Source organism: Nylanderia fulva, unplaced genomic scaffold (genome assembly GCF_048542155.1).
Source record: "Nylanderia fulva isolate GAGA-0341 unplaced genomic scaffold, ASM4854215v1 Scaffold43, whole genome shotgun sequence".
Taxonomy (NCBI): Eukaryota; Metazoa; Arthropoda; class Insecta; order Hymenoptera; family Formicidae; genus Nylanderia; species Nylanderia fulva.
In genome coordinates, this window is record NW_028190510.1 from 1149704 (window position 1) to 1172860 (window position 23157).

Consider the following 23157-nt stretch of genomic DNA (forward strand, 5'->3'; position numbering starts at 1 on the left):
TTCTCGACAGTAAATTCTTTTGGAAGAATTTATCTTCTACTGCTTTACGATCTTCGCACATAATAAGTTAAAAAAAAACTTTTTAACCAATTTGATCTTAATTCTTCAAGATTGTGATGTAATAGAGAATATTTTTGAGACCATAATTAAATATCAAGAATTATAAAAGATACTACACTTTTCCTTTTAATTTTTTTCGTATATTTCTTTTTGTTTTTCGAAACAAAAACACAATGAAAAAATTAAATTTAATTACAAATCTTTTTATTACTAGTGTCACTTCTTTATACATTCAAGATACGTATATAGGAATTAATATAAAATTTTTATATGTCTATTTGAAGTAGCTTATTGAATTTGTATTGAGATATCTCGTTTACAATATCATTTGATAAGATATATAAGAAGAGGAAACATAAATGATTAAAAAGACGTCAATTTTATCTTTTTGAAAAAGAACCGATTTTATCTTTAGACATATCTTTCTTGGGGAAAACGTATGAGATATTTCGAGCAATCAAGAGAAATTCGTTTTGCGGTTTTATCTCAAACCAAAGGTCCCAAGGTTTACCTTTCGATCAAACACATGTATCTTCCCCGTGTCCTTTAAAGTCTAGCAAAAATTTCTTGCCTCTCATGCATACATATTCCTGGTATTATTTGCAAACGAAAATGTCGAGACAACATTTTTACTAAGGAAAAATCGTCTCCAAATGATACCAGGAATCTGACATTAAAAACTTTTCCGCCAATTCTGAAACACCCTGTATTAAGATGATCTTAAACGTCCTTGAGAAATCTGTTGTTTCCTGTTTTATCGACAAAATGTGAGGTTAGATAAACTATATAAATCTATTTATTGGTCATACGGAATGTTTTTTACCTGAAATTAGAGCCCTTTCTTAATATTAATACTTTAATTTACACAGGAAAAATATTTATCAATCTGTATAGTCTCATATATCTAGGTTACAGAATTATGAATTCAAGAATTCTGTAACCTAGATATATGAGATACTATACAGATTGATAAATCTGTTTCCTGTACAAATTAAAGTATTAATATTAATAAAGGGCGAAGCGCTCTAACTTCAGGTAAAAAACAATCTGTAGTCAATAAATAGATTTATAATTTATCTAACCTCACATTTTGTCGATAAAACAGAAAAAAAAACAACAGACTTCTCAAAGGAGGACTTCTTAGGATTCCCTTAAGTAAAGCATCTCTCCTTATCTCTCTCCACGTCAGACATAAGCAGTCCTCAGTTAATTTGCCGATCCAATCCATATCGATTCGCGCGAATTCCAGTTTTAAACGAGAAGCCGCTGATGACGTCAATCTCTCCTTGGCATCTCCAGCGCAGATATGCGTATACGACAATCTCTCCCGGTATGTCCGATCCGGGCGACACACTCGTGCTGGGAAAAGCTGATTACCGCGCATCGGGATAATCCTGGGAGATTCACTCTCGTCCTCCTGGTGCGTCAACGACGTCTGCCGACTCTGCACGGGTTGGCGGATGGAGGGGACCAGAAAGAGGGGATTGGGGTAGGGGGATAACGAGATTGCCCGCGAAACAACCCACTCGTCTTCACTTTCTTCCCTCTTTGCGACGTACCCCAATTCGGCTTCCACCTTTCCGCTCTCATGCATATTTAAATTGGTCGCCCGATGGAAATTTGAAGGTAGCTATAAGCTACAAGATGCTGCATCTTCGCGGCCTTTTTCACTTCCTCTCCCTAATTGACCTTGAAAATATCGAACTATTTGTTTCCACCGATGTAGTTGGCGATATAGGAAACTCTCTCGACGCCAAATCATGAAAGCAAGAGGGGGCATTTGCCCTATCTCCTTATAATTATTAAAAACATTATTTTTGCATATAAAAATAAAGATAATAAAAAAATTTAATCATGCTCTTATCCTGAAAAAATTCCAGTGGGCGCCCAAGCGACCAATCAATGTTTGCTCGTGTCTGAGGAGGAACTTTGAAACGGAATTAAACTTAACCCTTAACTGGTATCGTCAAATTCAGTGAGTTAACTGGTATCGTGGTGTCATTTGAGACACCAACATAAAATACTTTCTCATTAGTGGGATATTAGATTTTTATGGTTATTTATTTGATTAAATGAAACAATACACTCTTCCAAAAACATCAATCAATCATATCAGTCATCTATTGATGTGTTGTTAATAATTACATAACTTCTCTAAAATCACTATAAGAAAGTTAACATTCGTTTTTACACCTCTTGGGTCATTTTTCATCCCACGATACCAGTTAAGGGTTAAGATCTGCGATATGTTTAAGTAAATAACTCTTGGGAAAATAATAGACGTGTACACGAAAGTAGATAAAAGTAGCGAAATACGTCGTACCACAAGTAAATTTGCTTCTCTCGTTGCTGGCTTTCTTCGAGATATTGAACATGAGGGAAAAAGATATGGGGAGGGAGAAATGAGAAAAGAAAGAGAGGAAGAAAAATTCATTTTGCTTAGTCACTCCCACTTCGACGTCCATTTGCGTTCGCCTTGATGAAAGAAACCGTCTTCTCTTATACTCTTATTCTCGTGAAATATCGGTGCGAGTTTCAGAGATCTTCATCCGATTCACGCTTCGATGCGTCAGCTGAGCGTCTTCGCATTTTTGTCGGAGAGATTGCTACTTTGACGTCATTTTGCGCATTTTTTTTTCTCGATGCAACGCGCGTTCCCTGAAATCGGGATTTTTCGTTCGATAAAAGAAGATAAAATTCCACTTTTATCCGATTCAGTTATACTTTCGTGACTCCGGCCGTTTAATCGTGAACTCGATCTTCTGCAATCTCGACTCGGATCTCTTTATTTCGAGTTTGCATCGTCGGTACCAGAAGATATATTGTGATAAACATAGTTGGGAGACATCTCGAGTATCTCTTGAGAAAGAGATTTGCTTATTTCAGACTCCACCGAAAGAGATATCTTTCACGAGTGTCAAATCCGTATCGATACGCTCTGGGATAATAAAAGGGAATAAGAAAAAAGGGAGAAGGGAAAAGTATGGCGGACCCAGCAGAAGGTCGACACGGAACGTTTACATGATCTATTTTGAAAAATGGCCGACATTTGCCAAACGTCATTTCCGACACGTCGTCTTAAAGAGATTGCGATTTTTACGTGATCGGGATACCCGAACCCGGGTAAAAATCGGAACTATTGGCAGATGAAATAACGCTTGCCAGCAAAAGGGACTTTAATTCCACTTTTTTTTCCCTCCCAAAGGATTTAATCAACGTTGGCTCTCCTCGCGCGTAATCTCATCGGACGATACGCTAGCGAAGGGTTCTCGCTGGAAACTATTTCGTTGTATCCCGATACTTGTCTCGATAGTCGAATCACATACGCATCGGGAAAAAAAATCGGCTCTCCGCTTGTTTCATCTTCGCCGGCTGAAAATCCGACATTGAAGTTTCTTCGTTCGACCGCGCCGCGTTTGATCCCTTTCATCCCTTTCATTCGATTTTTGATATCATCATGAAAAGAGGTAGCGATATCTCCTCTCTATTCAAATCGCTACATCATGTCGCATTTGTGCGGTAAAAGTTGCAACAAGGGCTACCTTGATGTAATTTATCATGTTATAGTTAAGAGAAGTTTCAATTTTCTAATTTAATTTTGTAATTTATTTTTTAATTATTATAATTTATAATTTATTTTTTAATTGTTATAATTTTTTATTTTATAATTTTTATAATTTAATTTTGTAATTTCAAGTTTTATATGTATTGTTAGGATTTTCAGCTCTCTCAAAAGAATTTAATGCATCGATTATACTGTTCAATATATTTATATTTATATGGTTATTATATTAATTTATTATTATATTATTTGTATTTAATATATTTATATTTATGATTAATATGAAATCTATTAAAAATAAGTTGGAAATAAGATTATTGAAAATTTACCAAATAATTAAGATTTTGCATTGCCTATTTAAATGTCAACAGGTTAGAAAGAGTTAGATGCGAATGCGACAAAATTGATAAATTCAAAATGTATATAAATATATATTTTTACACACATATATGTATACATTTTTCTGAACATTTAAAAAAAAATTTAATTCTGTGATTCTAAATTTATCAATTTTTTATTACATTTATATTAAGCAGTTTGAAAAACTCTATAGAAAATCAATGATCTAATCCTCAAACTTTTTGCAATAAAAATCCTACATTTTTTATTATCTAATAATAAATATCTTATTAATCATAATCAACATATACAACAGCTATCTCTTTAAAAAATTGGAAATCCTAGCGACATAACTTTGATTGCAACCAAACTTTTTCAACACAACATTTCATATAGTTATAACATGACAGAGCATCCCATTAAGATAACTCATTTTTTTAAACTTTAATCACAAATTTCTCAAAATTGTGACGTGATAGAGATCAGAATCGTACTTAGCGTAAAAAAAAAAAAAACTACGGAAGGAAAATATATAGTTATTCTCTCTTTTTTTTGTATTTCTTTCTTGTTAAACCGTGTAACGGCTCGGAGAAAACGACGTGAATTAATTGTTCTTTTTCGCAAGTTTAATGAAAGAGGTATGATAGTCGTTCGCGCGACCCGCTGATCAACTTCGCTAATAAAAGTCGCGAGCTCGAAGGACACTGCGCGTAGAAACGGCGCGGCGTGTCTTTTATCTGTTCCTCGCACAAGAACCCGCCCTCGGAACGTAATTATTCCCAATTTATTGCCAAGCTCGCTAAGTTTCTTAGGCTGATGATATATGCGCAAGAGCGTCGAAAAGTTTCGCCGGAAATGCCACGACGCTGCTAGATTAAAGTTTCCGTCCGACTATTTTCTCGGCCATGATTTGTCGTCGATCGCACCATTTTGTGTGTGTGTGTGTGTGTGTGTTTTGTTCTTTACTTCGAAAGTGTAATACAACGCACAGATGTACCCCGGGCACGAAATTTTAATAATAGAAGACGGACTTAACAAAGTCTCAAATTTCTACTTTTACTTCCTTTCGAACTAAAAGTTCATTTATCTCATTATAATCTTGAGAATCTTATTCGACGCAAAACATTTTTTTTTATTTAAAGATAAATGAAACAAATATTATTTTTAAAAAATATTTTATTTTATAATAATTTTCCATTTTATTTATTTTACTTTTTAAGGGGTCATTTTTGTCGCGCACAAAAATTGACCTATTTTTGGGAATTTCTTTTCTCAATAAATAATACAGGATTTTTTATTTTCTTTGTTATATATTTGAGTATATGTAGATAGCAAAAATTGTATGCAGATATCAAAAGTTTTATTAGAAATTGTAATTTTTATGACAAGTTGTGTACACCAGATAAGCGTGCAGTATTTACATGATTTTATACTGTAAATTAATTCCATCAGAAAAATAAAAATATTTTTATATAAAGAAATGTTATAGTTAAAAAAACGATTTATCGGGGACTTTTTTCCGATTTTCTTGTTTATTTTTATAACAAAAAGTGGACAAATTTTGAGGTAAAAATTAGACCTTTTTCTTTCAAATTATCTAATTTCGTAAATTTTTATAAATTAAAAAAATCTTCCGATAGATCATCATAAAAGTTACAATTTTTTATGAAACTTAAAATATAATATTTGATTTACAACATACACTCAAATATATAACAAATAAACTAAAAAAATCCGCGACAAAGGTATGTGTAATCGAAAAAATATGTTATTCTCTATTTGAAAACACATAACGGAAGAAAAAGAGACACGTTTTCTCCTCTCACTTCTGACGTCATAATTTAATACGGTCGCGGGATGACAGATGCACGTACACACGTATAATAGACGGCACGTATAGAGGTTTTGACGAAGGTCAGCGAGCGTCGTAAAGTGCATTCAGCGAGCTTAATTTTGGTACGGAACGCGACACGTGTTAAATTGCCAGCTGGGGATATCAGGACAAAAGAGAGGAATTTTCTCAATTTTCCGCGCGTTACGTGCGTCAGTACTTTACGCTGACACTAACTTGGCGTACGAGGTTCTCTTCCTCTTTCTCTCTCTCTCGACAGGGTGCGCCGTAAACTTTTTGTTTTAACCACCGGCGGTACTTGACTTTATATGCGCGAACTTGAAACTGTGAGTCGGGAGTGACGTTTCGGGGATTACGAGTTCTTGAGGTCGACGACCCCCTTGCCGCGGTTTTGTTTACACTGCGTTTAAGGCGCGCACTCCGCCGTACTCCAACTTTTAATTCGTTTTAGCGTGACGAGTTGGATTGGCGACAGCCGCGCTTGCGAGTTTGCGAAATACAGATGAGTTCCAAGGAACACCGAAAAATATGTACTCCCATCTTAAATGTATTGTAGTGTCTGCTATTATCTAAATAAAATTATCTAGATGATCATCTAGATGAGATTTTGGCATCATCTTATCTTTATATAGGTAATAGTAATATATATTATCTATATCTGAAAAACTTTGATGAAAAAAAGTATTATCTTTACTAAATTATCTAGAGTAATTTTCAGATAATTTTGATTTAGAATCATAGCACATAAAAATACTTTAGTAGCAGATAAAAAATTATAAATATAAATATAAATATATCTATCCCTTTTATAATTTACTTTTTTTTATAACTGCCGCGTTTGCGAGTTTGCGAAATACAGATGAGTTCCAAGGAACACCGAAAAAAATGTACTCCCATCTTAAATGTATTGTAGTGTCTGCTATTATCTAAATAAAATTATGTAGATGATTATCTAGATGAGATTTTGGCGTCATCTTATCTTTATATAGGTAATAGAAATATATTGTATATTATCTATATCTGAAAAACTTTGATGGAAAAAAGTATTATCTTTATTAAATTATCTAGAGTAATTTTCAGATAATTTTGATTTAGAATCATAGCACATAAAAATACTTTAGTAGCAGACTTAAGCAGTAAGTGATAAAAAATTATAAATATAAATATAAATATATCTATCCCTTTTATAATTTAATTTTTTTTATAATTGCCGCGTCAGCGAGTTTGCAAAATACAGACGAGTTCCAAGGAACACCGAAAAATATGTACTCCCATCTTAAATGTATTACTTATAGTGTTTGTTATTATCTAAATAAAATTATCTAGATGATCACCTAGATCAATGAAATTTTGGCGTCATAAATTTAAATAATTAAAATAATTTTCTTTTATTAATTTATTTTTTATTATTTTAATTTATTGCGGAACTAAAGTTGCAAACAAAATTTAAGAATATATTTTTAATTTAAGAGAATATCCCAAAAAGCATCATGTAAAGGCAAAAATATCCTTATATATTAAGAATATATCTATTAAGAGGACTTATAAAGCTATGCATCAATTTTTTCGGTGAAGAAAGAAAGGCTCGTCGTTTCTTCGATTTTTTTCGAGAAGGCAAGAGACATTTGTGACCGAAACTTTGTTCCTACTTTTCCTACGGGACATTTTTTGCAACTGATTGATATTATTGGCCAATCGTAATTGGATTCTCTCTCGCAAAAATGTGGAGATGAATGAGCAATTTGTTGTGATAATTATAGGGCTTCTTCGAGCGAGGATAGATGATTAAATTTTGATGCACTCTGACCTAAATTCGATCAAAATTGGCTTTATTCTCGTTTCAATAAGAGATCAAAGAAGGATCAGTTAAATGGATTTCTGATCTTTTGTTCGCTTTACAATCTTCGCGATGTGCGCTTAATACAAGATGGATAATATTAGATTAAAGCAAGCGGTTGAAATTAATCGTCGTAATTTTTTTATTTCCATGATATATGAACGTGTGATGTCATCGGCGCATTTTTTAATGAGTTTCTCTCTCCTTCTCTCTCGTTCTAATTTGCGAACGTAAATTACTTTTCCAGTGCAGATGGCAGAGCACAATTTTAACTGTCGGCTTTTACAGTTTTCCTTCGAAAGGAGAGAACGTGGATTTTGCGATTTTTAAAATCTTTAGTAGGATGCTTAAAATCCTTTTCACAGAGAGTAGATCCAGCGGATGGGATAAGAGAGAGAGAAGCGTTTCGCGGCTGCGGAATTAACGGAAAATTCAATCGCGCGAAGAAACGTGACAGTTTTCTTTCATACATATTGAAACGCGGGATTCGCGTTCAATAGAATATCGATGGATTCGTCATCTCGTTTAAACTAATAAGCTGAAATGACGCTCGATAGTTTTCATCCGTATACGAAATACGCGAATAAATGCCTGAAGCGGATTCCATCGATCGCCAGGATTGTTAAAAAACGGAAAAACGCAAATTGCGATATCTACGCGCCGATTTTACCATTGTATATTTTTCGAATATATAATACTGCATGTATAAAAAAAGAAGACTTTTTTTCTCGTTTTTTTCTTTATAAAGAATATATTTTTTTTTATTTTTTAATGAAATATTTATATATTGTTTTATTATATTTTTTATGTATATATTATCATATTTATATCATGGGTTAGACATGAACTGAAAATTTTAAGTATTATTTTATCCCATGATTTATTGAAATACAAAGGGTACACATTTCTTTATGGACACAATAAAAAGAGATATCCATGCACTTCGAAAGTGCTGGAACATTTGTATGAAAAATGAATTTAAGTGCATACTTTTTATATTTAAAAAATTACGAGATGAAAAATATTCAAAGTTTTCGGTCGACTTCCCTTAGAATTTATTTCATTATATTTTTGAAGCGAAAATAATATTTTTTTTTATTTTTCACTCTTTTTCGTCGCATCCCTTTTTGCTTTCCAAACGTGTTTCAAAGCGTTCCAGCCTCTCACGAAATTCTGCGGCGGATCGATTTGCAAGAGGGACGAACAAAACCGCCGAAACTCGGTCTGCAACGAAACTAGGCCGTGGGACAGATTTTACGATCGACACTGGAGCGCATTCTCCCTCTTCCTCCCTCTCTTTCCCTATCTTTGCGCGCCGTTATAAAATCAATCCCGGCGTTATATATACGCTATCGTTATCCCTCCGCGCTGCGCGCCGGATGTGTCTTCCTGTTTTATCTCTGTTCTACTCTATATCTTGCGGCGCTTCCACCTACGAGCCATAAAGTCCGTCCACCTGGCTGATCGAGAGAGAGGGAGAGAGAGAGATAGATAGAGCGAGAGAGAACGCGTTTCCACAACCCGTTCCCTTCCGGTGTTCTCCTAATTTACGGCGCGCACATACTCGTATCAGGACACACTTGTAATATTTGTACTCCCGATGCTGCGGCGAGTGCATATTTCGAGTATCGCGATAAAATCGTGATTTATGGAGGCGATAGAATGCGTAATAGCAATGAGGATAACCACTGGACAATGTATCTTCCTTCGAAAAGAATCAATGAGCCTTTTAATCCAAGGCTCCGCATGTGAATTAGTCGCTGTTCTCTCGATTGCTCTTCAAAATACGGCCATCGAGTAAATTCATATTTGTATTACACGTGCAGGCAAAGTGGCACTTTGTGTGCGTGTTTTCTGTGCGGAAAGCGGCCGATTTCCCACTCCGCCATCTAGCGGCGACGCGGTGAGTGAATAAGCCGCGTTTAAAGCCATTGTTTACGGCTGAGTCGCGTTCAAAGTCATTGCCCACGGCTGAAGCCGTGGGCAATGACTTTGAACACGGCTATTCCCGCACTGTGCCTCTAATTTAGGTAGAAATAGATAATAGTAGATAAATAAATAGATAATAATAAATGAATCTATCCTTAATAAATAAAGAGGTAAAGTTTGTTCCATTGAGATAATCTCAGAAACTATTGAACCGATTTGTAAAATCTCTCTTCCTGTGTAACATAGGCTATAAAATTCCAATAATAATTTTTTGAAATAGTATAATAATTAATTTGAACGCTGTTACAATTTAGATTTTATATTTGTATGTTACAGACAACACGTATAGCTTGAACATCAACTACTACGTTAGTGTGCATCGGTGTCGGTGAGTGAGATAAATTTTATTTAATTTTGAGGCAACGGATTTATAAATTGTAGTTGTAGTGTAGATTGTAGATAGATTGTCACATAGATTCGTTGCCTGAAAATAGATGGAGTAGGACGAATTAGATTAAATTTATTTAGATTGGACCTTCGATAGATGCTTTTATTATACATAATTAAAGCATATTACACATACAAGTGTAAATTAAAATATGAATTTTAAAAAATATAAAGAATGTCAATTCAGATTTTACATATTTATTTTATTTAAAGAACGCGCTGATAATAGATAAAAAATATATGAAAACATTACCCGGGAAAAATTTTTTTATATATAATTATGTCAAATTATATATGAAACATATATGTAAAAATCACTTTTATCTAATTATGTATGGACATATTTCCTATATAATTTTGCGATTACATATATAATTTTATATATTTCTATATAATATTATATTGCTATATATAAAAATGTTTTCTCGGGTATAATAATAGATACGAATTGAATATGTTTTATCATAGCTCTAAAATTGACATTCTAAATATGGGATCCGAGTGTATATAGCGAATTGAATCGCCGTGAAATGCCGTCCATAAATATCTCCTCGTCGTCGCGCAAATTACCAAAATATACGCAGTTGAATTGAGATCCGTGACGAGGGCAATCTCGGGAGAGATCATCATGTTTCATTTACTTTAGTCCCGCAGCAGCAGGCGAACCTCCTTCCTCCTCCTCGCATCAGAACCTGGTGATTTAATTACGCCGGTAGTTTCGCGATAATAACGGTCATAATTTACGACGCGGTTACATCTGAGGCTTGTAATTTTATCGAATTACGCGGGCGCGCGTGTAACGGCGAAATTAATTTGCCGTCGTGCGCGAAATACGTGTACGTACATACGTATGTAGGTCTTACACCCGTCGTTTAGCTCTCTCGTTACATCTCGCGACCGGACTCTATTTTTAAACTGATAACTACGTTATCGTGTTGTCGCGCGTTTCTTGTGCGCGCCCGTTATTAAGGATCGCTCGGTTGCGCAAACTCGGTAATTGTCACGGCAAACTCGGCGGAGCGGAAAAGTGTCGGCTGAAATGACGTAATGATTTATCGCGCTCGTTGTAACGTGCGTTTACGAAATGTGTTTGTTTGCTTTCCGAAATTATTTTTAATGTAGCTGCGTGTCGCGCGTATTAGAGGAGGAAGAAATATCGCGGGCGGAAATAACAATTTTGACACGCGCGAATTGCGCAATGAGCGAAAAACGCGGAGGACCGTTTTATTTTTGAAATATTATATATGTCGCGAGCGCAAACTCGTCGACACGGGATTTTCGAGCGGAAAAAAAGAAGGCCACGTGGAAGTTATTTTCTGTTTTTTGTTCGCGAGAATAAATAGAAATTTCTTGTATGCACTCACGAAAGATGAGATAATATGAAACGAGGTTGTAAAAAAATACCCCCGGCGAAGATGTAATTAATTTGAAAGAAAAAAGTACACAACACACAACACATACACTGCCATTTATTAAATGTCAGTTGGCAAGGTAATAGTATCTTTGCTGTTGTTGTTGTTGTCAGCGTGTAAATAAGGTAAGATAAATTTCAGTGATAATTTTACTGTTTTAAATGTAACTGTGCATTACAAAAATTCTTTACATAACACAATCACAAATTTACGTACATCACAAATTTATAGATTATTTTTTAAGGGAAATATTTGGATATATAATTATGAGCAGAGGAATTTTTTTTATTTTCAACATCTATAAAGTTCTTTGAAAAACCACATGACTGTCACTTTGAGATTATTTCTGGAGACTACAAAAATTTCCTCTACATTTCAGTACAACTATACACTTTAATTTTTCACAAATTTATAAATTATTTTTTAAAGGAAATATTTGGATATATAATTAAAGGCAGAGGAATTTTTTTTATTTTCAACATCTATAAAATTCCTTGAAAAACTACGTGACTGTCACTTTGAGCTAATTTCTGGAGACTACAAAAATTTCCTCTACATTTCAGTACAACTATACACTTTAATTTTTCACAAATTTGTAAATTATTTTTTAAGGGAAATATTTGGATATATAATTAAGGGCAGAGGAATTTTTTTTATTTTCAACATCTATAAAAGTCCTTGAAAAACTACGCGACTGTCACTTTGAGCTAATTTCTGGAGACTACAAAAATTTCCTCTACATTTCAGTACAACTATACACTTTAATTTTTCACAAATTTATAGATTATTTTTTTAAGGGAAATATTTGAATATATAATTAAGGGCAGGGGAATTTTTTTTATTTTCAACATCTATAAAGCTCTTTGAAAAACTACGTGACTGTCACTTTGAGCTAATTTCTGGAGACTACAAAAATTTCCTCTACATTTCAGTACAACTATACACTTTAATTTTTCACAAATTTATAGATTATTTTTTTAAGGGAAATATTTGAATATATAATTAAGGGCAGGGGAATTTTTTTTATTTTCAACATCTATAAAGCTCTTTGAGAGGTTTCTCAAATAACGTGGTTACGTGACTGTCACTTTGAGATTATTTCTGGAGATTACAAAAATTTCCTCTACACTATCGTACAACTATGCATATTGAAATGATGAGGTTCTACAGACAATTGATCAGTGATTGATGGCTTAACAGTTCCAATCCATCGATGCCGCGTGAGCGTTCGAAAATGATCGCCTAATACAGGCTAACGCGCGATTAATCCGGAATATCAAAATGACGAAACGGTAATTACTCTGCGCGCTCTCTCGTCATCCGCGATCTGCAATATTATATAGATAGGAGGAACACGCGAGTGACGTGTCGCGTCGCGGGAGCATGTGACAAGCACGCGCGCGCGTGTCGTACAAATAATCGCCGGGATAATACAACGTTGTTGGCGCGACGCTGTTTTATCGGGGAATAATAAATTGCGCGAATGCCGAGTATAATTACGTGCGGGGCGAGAGTGATAGATCACCTTGTTCCGGGATCGACGCGCGATAGTGAAAATAATAATCGCTTCTTGTAAACAGCTTCTCGTTTAATATGCGACATCAATTGAACGGAGAGAGAGAGAGCGAGATGTTTTATACACTCCGAGGAGAAACGACGCGTTTTGCGTCATCGGAATTAGCGTCTGTTAACACTTGGACTGTCGCGAATGACGCCTTTCCTAGTCGTTTGATCAGACGACGACGACTTGATACTTCTTTCGATTTATAATTCATCGTTCATGCATCGGCGATGCGAATTAAACGACGAACGAGAATTGAACCTTAATAATTGCATGTATACGCCGAGGAAATCGCAGGTGCGATTTGTCACGCGATTGCGACAATCGAATCTATTAATATTAATAGGCAGAGACGAGGAAAATGCAATTGTACGTAGCTCTCTTATGGTGACGCATTGTTTTGCAAGAGAGACGTGCATATACAAGGTGTCCCAGAACTAGCAGTAAATCTGTTCATGGAACAGATTCCTGGGGTATCTTGGAGGCGATTTTTTCTCAGTAAAGCCAGAGTGTCAAGAAAATCTGGAAAACCCGGCATTGTCAGGGAATTTTAGAAATCTGGAATTGTCAGGGAAAAAAGTGAGGAAATTTTACTATTTATCTGGATTTTTTCATATTATTCTACATTTCTCTCAATAATTTAAAATTTTTTATTGAATAAATATAAACTTTTCCTTGACTCCCAGCACGCTAATTTTCTGTGTTGTTAAACATCGATTCATCTACAGCGTGTTCGTTTATATTTATATTTTCATTGTCGTGTTATTTTATTTCAATGTATTTAATAGAGACAAAAGTAAAAAATTTGATATAATATAAATAAAAAAGGTGATTATTTAAATAGTTTATAGTGACATATTTGTTTCGATTATCGTACATAATGCAGATTGTATAATTGATTTAAATTTTTCTTTAAATCTTTTCATTATTGACAAAAATATCTCAAGTATTTCATGATTTAACATTTAATGGATTTATCATATAGATATATGCAAATTATATATCTTAGAAAAATAATACTAAAAAGTCAGGGAAAAAATTAATTTCTGGTCTTGGAAAATCTGAAAAAGTTAGGGAATTTTTTTCATTGAGTCTGCTGGACACCCTGAAAATATCGATTAAAAATAAAAAATTTTTCGCAAACTAACTGTAAGCCTTGTGGAAATAAAATATTAACAAATTTGCATTCTTTAATTAATTTCAAGTAGAGTTTACTTTGATAGAATTTTAATTTAAGGTTTAATTACAAAGATATACGATGGCAAAAATTGGGAACATGCAAAAAATTAATCTTCTTTGACATTTTTGTTTGTTCCAAAATTATTTTTATGTTCCGAAATACATGTATTTTTATCATTTACATTTTCTTTATAACTGTGTTTATATAAGCAGACGTATAAATTATTATCTAAAAAATTATCTAGATGAATCGCCATATAATTTTATCTTTTATCTAGGTATATTTAAAAATCATCTTCATCTTATTTAAGATGAATTTATTTTAAAAAACAATATTTTTATCTCATCTTTATTTAGCTAATTTTTAAATCATCTAAACACAACACTGTTAACAGGTTTACTTAGTTCTGGAACATCCTGTAAATATGTAATCGTGGTCACGAGACAATTGTCACCGTATCTATTCCCGTCCACGTTCCCTGACCGTCTTCACGATCTCATCGTTCCATCGGCTAAATTTTTGATAAGAATCGCGTAACGTTTTGAAACAAGATTTCTTTTCGCGGAAGCATTCTCTCTTAAATCGAATCGATGAAAATGTCACTTATTATAGAGCGACAAGTGACAAAATTTCACGGAAGATCAATGAGCATTATAATATATTCGATTGGTCTCCAGTGAAAATACTCGTACTTTGTCCCTTCGTTTTATGTTTCGTTGATTAGTTAATTTATTTCACCGAAATTGATCGTTCTTTTCGAAGAAGTTTCTTCATTAGTTATTTCTTATGCTTTTATAGCTTATGATGACAATGGACTGATTTCGTTTAAGAGAATAGAATTCTCCGCGGTTGGATCCCGAGAATTTCACGTAGGAACTTTGACGTAATTGATAGCGAGTCGAAAAACTCGTCATTTGATTTATCGAGTTACGAGGATATTCTTCTATGATGAATTAAATTTGAAAAGTATATTATAATTTTTTATCGTTTTTTGTTTAATTAATTAATATTTCCTCGAGTACTAAAAAATACAAAATATAAAATTTACGGCTAATTTAACGGTTGGAATTATAAAAAGGTCAGTGCGTTGAACCCCTTTTAAAGCACGTGACGGCAATCACAATCGGAAAAAGGATACCCTGAAGGATACAGTCGGCAATGCTCTACGAGCGAGCGGTTAATGGCCAGCCGATGGTCAAGAGCTTCCTCCAATCAAACAGCCGTGAAAAGGATGTCCGGACGAAACGAGAAAAAGAGTGTGTGAGAAAAAGAGAGAGGGAGGCGGCAACGCAAAAGTTAATCGTCCACGAGGTGACATTTAGAGAGGAAAGCGAGGCCGCTGGTCGCGGGAAATAAATGGAGAATCGCGTAAAATGGAAGTGCGCGAGCGATGGTGGCCTTAGGGGGTGAAACGGCGGTAAGGGGTGGCAGGGGGATGGTGGGCAGCGGGAGAGAGGACCGGGAAGAGGGAGGCAAGAGAGCTGCATTGCAGTACCCAACCACGGATAACGCAAGCACCATCCCTTGGTTTGCTCTTCTCGTTTCGCGATTTCGATTTCAATCGTCCGCCGAGAGCACGGTCTTATATACAGGTCAGGACACTCATTAAAACGAAGTGTATAAAAAATGTAAGCAATATAGCGGCCAACTCAGACCTGTCATATAACAATATATTTATTATAATATGTATATTTCACTATTTTTACATAATTTAATAAAAACTATTATTAAGGGGATCCTAAACCTGTTTTATCGGCAAAATGTGAGATTAGATAAATTATAAATTTATTTATTGGCTGTATGTGAATTGTTTTTTACCTTAAATTAGAGCGCTTCGCCTTTTGCTAATATTAATATACTTTAATTTGTACAGGAAAAAGATTTATCAATCTGTATAGTCTCATATATCTTGATTACAGAATTATGAATTCTAAGCATTCTAAATTTTGTAATCAAGATATATGAAGATTATACAGACTGATAAATCTTTTTCCTGTACAAATTGAAGTATGAATATTAATAAAGGGCAAAGCGCTCTAATTTCAGATCAAGAAACAATCTGTATAGCCAATAAATAGATTTTGTATTACACGTGCAGGCAAAGTGGCACTTTGTGTGCATGTTTTCTGTGCAGAAAGCGGCCGATTTCCCACGCCGCCATCTAACGGCGACGCGGGTGAGTGATTCAAAGCCATTGCCTACGGCTGAGCCGCGTTCAAAGTCATTGTCCACGGCTGAAGCCGTGGGCAATGACTTTGAACGCGGCTATTCCCGCATCGTGCCGTCGCAAAATGGCGGCGTGCAATCGGCCACCTCGCGCACAGAAAACGCGCACAAAGCCACTTTGCCTGCACTTGTAATACAAAATAGTATGTGTATCAAGTGCGGATTGATAATTGTTCACTCGTGTGGGGTGGTCCATCCCCCGCACTCGTGACCAATTGTCAACTTTCCGCACTTGATACACAATATACTATATAGTTTATTTAACCTCACATTTTGTCGATAAAACTGGAAAAAACCAACAGACTTCTCAAGGAAGTTTAGGATCCTCTTAATATTTAATATTTATTCCGACGGTTTTTTAACCGTGTTTATTTTTAACATTTTTCCAATTGTGCACATAATCTAACACAAAACTGTCAAAGAACTGTCAAAATAAAAAAATCTGTGCTGGCGCACATTAAATAAATCGGCCTGAGTTGGCAGCCATATTAGTTACATTTTGTTACGCTTGACAGCATATGTAGTCGATATAGAAGTGTTTGTATATAAGACTGTGGCTGAGCGTAATTGGCCCTTTCTCGGGAAGAAAGAAACTCTTATGTATACGTATATATATATGCTTTAAAGATCGTGGACACGTCGTCGGCTGGATCTACTTCCTCTCCCACCCCCGGATGTACGAAGGTAATCATCCGACGAAACAACAAGTTTCCCTCGGGAGGAAACGTCCGGATTAATCCATTATTCGGTTGTAGATCTTGATTTGGATTATCGTTAAATAATTTGCGCTATACTTTCGGAAAGCTCTATGCATAATATGCAGATTTTAAATAAGTGATTAATTTTAGGAGATGATTCTTTGTTAAACATTAAACAACATTAAACATCTTTTGTATAAAAAGAGATGTAAAAATTAGGTTTTTATTTTTCCCCTGAAATTTTGAACAAGTTAAAAAATTTTGCATTTTGCTCTCTTTATTCTAAATCTTCTTGTAACTGGAAACTGTCTTATACCATTTAACATTGTACTGTGCATCATAATGCATTTTATTATTTTCTTAACTATTGATTTTACGACAAGGATAAAGAAGATAAAGTTTCTAAAGGAATACAACTTTTTAAGACATATTTTTAAATGATCACATTCTGGCTTGTTAGAAAATTATAATAAAAAATTGAATAGCCCCTTATAACAATATAAAAAGAATAAAAAATTTAACGAGTATCCTTTTTATTAATAGAAAATGTTCACTAAATTTCATGCTTTTATTTGTTTAAAATTGGAGGAAAAAAATAAAAATTTACTTTACCTCTTCCTTTGGAGGAATGTAATTTCTAAAGGAAGGATATTTATATGAAAGAACCCCCTTAATTTTTTACAAAGAATTATCCCCTAAAATTTTTTGCAAATAAATGAGAAATAATTAAATTTTCCCAAAAAAATTTTTTTTAAATAATGTTATAAATATGTCTAAAAAGAACACTTTAATTATATCAAACTGAGTGAAAATATTGGGGACATCAATCATGCTTCTACTCGATGGCCGATGAGGCTCCCGAGCGTAGAAATAACTTAAAATGAAATATTTCTTCTCCTCCCTTGGGGAGATTCGAATTCTCCAAAGAATTCACGTCGCAATGGTGTTTCAGTTTTACGACGCGAGGCCCCATCGTTTAAATCGCATCTGTCCTTGGTACGTCTTTCAGAAGATTAGAAGGAAAAGCCAGGCCCTTATCCCACCTTCTCGAGATATTACTTAGTGTCTCACCGTGTCTCGGTAATGAATAAATTTGCTTCCTTTCCTCTTAAGTCCTGGTACTTCTCGGTTTTCGGAGAGTCCTGTAAAAGAGTCCCTCTCTTTCTCTTTCACCCGGGAGCTTATCGACAGAAATTATTCGTAATCGAGTCTCGGATAAGTAGCGATAGTCTTTCGGACGAGACTTTTAGACTAGAGGAGTCTCTTCAAGTTTGTGGCTCTCCTCGTTTTTAACTTCGCCGAGAGACCATATATATATATATATATATATATATAGTGAGATAAAATATTACGCTCGCGACCGCTCTTTATTCGCTTCAACGGAAGCTTATCCTTGATAGGTGACGACGATAATTCTACGCGGCTTTATTTGTCTCCGGGACATCCTGGGCTCTTAATAAAGTTAATTTTCATCTCGTAGTTCAAGACCACTCCTGGATGAATTTTAATGACGATGCGGAAAGAAGAGAGAAAGAGTGGTTCGAATGGCAGGAGAGAGGTCAAGGCGAACGCGAAAATTTATCTGTACGATGATAATAAGAGCTAGAGAGAGAGAGATTAAGAAGAGGATCAGGATGGGATTAATCGCGTTATTGCGTCGAGGAGCGAATCTGTAGGAAGGATGCTCCCGCATGATTAAATTTCACATTTCCCATTCGGGAAGCGTTTCATATACCTCGTGCATTTCCGTCGACATTTCGGCGGAAGTGTTTTTGTCACGACGATGATGAGTTCGATTAAGCGAAGCCCGCTGGGAGGAAAGAAACTTTAATAGAGATGAGAAGTCGTCTTTACTTTGACAAACGACGGACCTCTTCAATTTATTTCTCCCTCTTTCTTTTATCCAACTTATTTTATGGGAAATTTATTCTCGCGTTGAACGTGTTCTTATCAGAAAAACGATATTATTATTATTTGTTTTTGTTCAGATTGTGATGTCGAGTAAGCAGTGTTGTGCTTAGATGATTTTAAAATTAGCTACGTAAAGATGATTTTCATTCATTTATCATAGATTTTGTTTTAAATATATCTAGATAAAAGATAAAATTATATGGCGATTAATCTAAATGAAAGATAAAATTATATGGCGATTTATCTAGATAATTTTCTGGATAATAATTTTTAAGACTGTTTATGTAAACATAGTTACCTAGATAAAGATGAGATAAAAATATGTAAATTTATCTAAGATAAAATAAAGATGATTTTGTTTGAAATATACCTAGATAAAAGATAAAATTATATGACGATTTATCTAGATAATTTTCTAGATAATAATTTTGAAGACTGCTTACGTAAACACAGTTATTTAAAAAAAAATGTAAATTATAAAATGGATATAAAATATATGTATTTATATTTTTATTTATAAATTTTTATCATTTACTGCTTTAGTTCTATTATATTTTTATGTGCTATGATTCTAAATCAAAATTATCTGAAAATTATTCTAGATAAAAAATTTAGTAAAAATAATACGTTTTTTCATTTAAGATACAGATATATAGATAATACATATTTTTATCTGTATAACAATAAGATAACGTCAAAGTTTTATCTAAATGATCATCTATATAATTTTATTTAGATAACAGCACACTGCAAGTATGTTTTATTCTCGAAAATTTCAGAAATATCTTTTAATTCATTTACTTACAATGATCTAAATCTATGTATTCAATATGTAGATTTATTTCTAAATTACTTGAAACTTCTCGCATAACTTAAAATTCGCCTCTTCAGAGAAGCTTTCTTTGTTGCATCACAATAAGAAAAAGGGAACAATTAAGTTAGAAATACAAATTCCCATTTTCCGATTCTCATTAACGTTTATTGTTCCTCTAATTAGCGTATTAGAATGCTTAAAACTCAGAGTACTATTAAAACAGCTTATTGGAAAAAAATAATACAATAAAAATACGCGAACAAATGTGAAATATTTAAATAGATCGATGGAAGCAAAGCTTGGAAGAAAACGATGATGGATGGTATTTTCAGTATTAAGAGCCTTTTACTAGCACGCAAATTTAGTGGAAAGTGCACCTACCTATAGCTGGGCGGAAATAACCCGTGTAATGCCGTCTTCGCTCTCGAAATAACATGGCAGGAGATATTTCGCGGCGAAACGAAATAGCAAACAGAACGAATAAAATATCGGCGAAAAAAAAGTTATTAAATTGCTAAAAAACAATTGCTGAAAAAAAATTCCCCGCCTCTCAAAGAAACCTTCACAAGGGAATATCTGCTTCGCGTCTCTCCCGAAGATTTGTCGCAGCTATATCAGTAATTTAATTCCTCGACTTACTCGACGGATCGAACGACATCGAGTAGCGTATCCGCCGTGCGGTTCGAGTTTATTCCTTGATCGAATTTTGCCGGGGAAAGTTTTGGGCGAGCAGAAAAATTTCGAAGAAGACGTGGCGAAAACGAGGTATTTTTCGCGAGAAGAAGTTTCCACTCCCCAATTTGCCCCAACTTGCTCTCTTTCTCTCTCTGGTACATGCGATAAAATATAGGATATCTTTTATATATATATATTATAAAACGATATTCTAAAAGAGAAATATATTTTTCCCCGAGAGGCATCTATAAGGACGTCACTCGCTTTACCCTATATATTACATCCCTCTTCCTGACGTAAAGTCGTGGAAGAGATAGGGCAAGAATCGTCGGTATCCACATTTTAACCCTCTCGTATATCAGCCCGTTTATCTGGTGGATCTCTATTTTCGTATATTATTCAACACATTTCGCGTTATTAAACGCGAAGGGGTGGTTCCGCGTTAATCTTTCTCATCTCGTCCTCGAAGCCAGAAAGAGAGAGAAAAAAGTGTGCGTTACGAGAGAGGCCGAAGGACACGCAAAAGGTCAGGAAGATAATAAAACCAGAGCGGTTTCGGGTAAAGAAAGAGAGAGAAGACCCACGCATGCTCCCTGCTGCACTCGGCCTGCTCTTTTGCGGCTCGCATTGATTGCGAGAGAGAAGGGCACCTCTCGATGTACGCGAGCGACATGAGGTGTCACATGGAAGTCGTCCAAATACATTATCGTACGCTATCTGACACACACGAGGGAGGAGATCGATAGTGAAAATGGCAACGCACTGGCCGCGCGCGACAGAAATTTCTCTTTTTCATTTTTTTTTTTTTTTTTTTTTTGGTATTTTGTCCACCCCCGAGAGACGGAGAGAGATAGAGCTCTGCAACTAGGTCACCAAATAACCGCCCGTTATCGCTCGATACTCGCCGCACTGCGATTTAATGAATCAAGTTTTCGGGAAACAAACGAGAAACGAAGAGACAAGGATCGAAAACGGAATCTCGCTCTCTTCTCTTTTCACGGTTTTCAGAGATTTGTGCTACTTTTAACATCATCCCATCAGGAAAGGCGAGTTCTCTCAGGAAAGGAAACAGCGAATTTTTTTTTTTTTTTTTTCAAATAAAAGTTTATGCTACAATCAGTGTTTGCTGTTATCTAAATCAAATTATATAGATGAAATTTTGACTTCATCTTGTCTTTATATAGATAATATAATCTACACTTGCATCATATGTTAGATGAAAAAAATTATTTTTATTAAATTATCTAGAATAATGTTCAGATAATTTGCTTTTTTATATCCCTTTCATCATTTTTTTACAACTGTGTTTACATAAACGATTTAAAAAGTATTACTTATTGTTAGAAGTCATCTATTGTCGATGAATCGCTATATAGTTTTATCTTTTATCTGGATACATTTAAATTCAAAATCGCTTTCATTTTATCTAAGATGAATTTACATATTTTCGTCTCACCTTCATCCAGATAATTTTAAAATCATCTAAGCACAACACTGGCTAGAATCCTCTTCAACGAGACGATTCTCTTGCTCTATTTGCGGTATTTAAACGAAAGATATAATAATTTTTTTATTATACTCGCGAAACAGTTTTCTATAAATACGACGTTAATTCTTCTCTTAAAGTAAAACGTACAAATATACTTTCCAGATAAGAAAGCGACACTTTATATCGCGCGACCGAGATAACGGGAAATTATCTACCACGTGGCACCACTCGCTTTCCAGCTGCTCTGCGGCTGGATCCTTTCTGGTACTCGTGTCACGCCTAAAAATTCTGCTAACAATAAGAGCTATCCCCAATCGTGGGAGGTAGGTAGGTCACAGGATATAACTCTCAGTTAGAACACAATGCGGTATCTCGGACGACAGAAAAAGGGCGGACAAATCGAGCGGAAAACCTTGGCGAAAAGGAACCTCGACGTGCGACAGAGTTATACATACATAAAGTGTTCTCAGATTAAATAATCAGGATGCGACATATCTTTTTTTAAACCATATATATTTCAAAGAACAAAAATTATACAAAAGGGAAAAAAGAGAGCTTTGAAGAATGTTTTATTAAAAAGTTCTTGTGTGACAAAAAAAGGGAGAGAATGAATCACAGTTAAATTATTCTCGCTTTTAAAAAAGCACAGTTTTTTTTTGTATTTTATACCTTTAAATAATTTTCCAATTTTTTACATTTTTTACTTTTATACGTTTGAATAATTTTCCGACTTTTACATTTTTTACATTTTTCATTCCATACGTTTAAACAATTCCTGTTCTTCCTTCTCTATACATTTCTATTTGCGGAACGTATCACACGTCGCAATTCGATCGTTGAATCGAGAACCATCGTACACATCTATTACGGTAATAGGGACGATCTTGTGGAATCATGCTCGCCGACCAGAAACTGGGCGTCGGGAATCCGTGCCGACGAGGAGGAGGTTTGGGACGCTTAAATGTGGAAACTTGGCTTAAGTCTTCGACCGATATCGCCGATCCGGCAACTGGATATCGTCCCGAGTTCACTCACAGCGGTGTCCGTTCGCGTGCGCCGAACAATTCCCGTGAGGATTAACGCGCGGCGAGCTCTTAATCCGCCCGGCTGAGGTAATGCCGCCATTGTTACGCGAACGAAACTCGCGTCATCCGCCACCGGAAGA

At 34.8% G+C, this 23157-nt stretch overlaps 1 protein-coding gene across 1 annotated transcript in view; it reads left to right on the forward strand.

Annotated features, from left to right (window-relative positions):
- The window catches only part of LOC114931231 (uncharacterized), a 301644-nt gene that overhangs the window by 140116 nt on the left and 138371 nt on the right, over nucleotides 1-23157 (forward strand). The window contains exon 7 of the mRNA XM_085486431.1: nucleotides 9916-9967. The gene's annotated coding sequence lies outside the window, so the exon portion shown is untranslated. The remainder of the gene's footprint in view (nucleotides 1-9915; nucleotides 9968-23157) is intronic.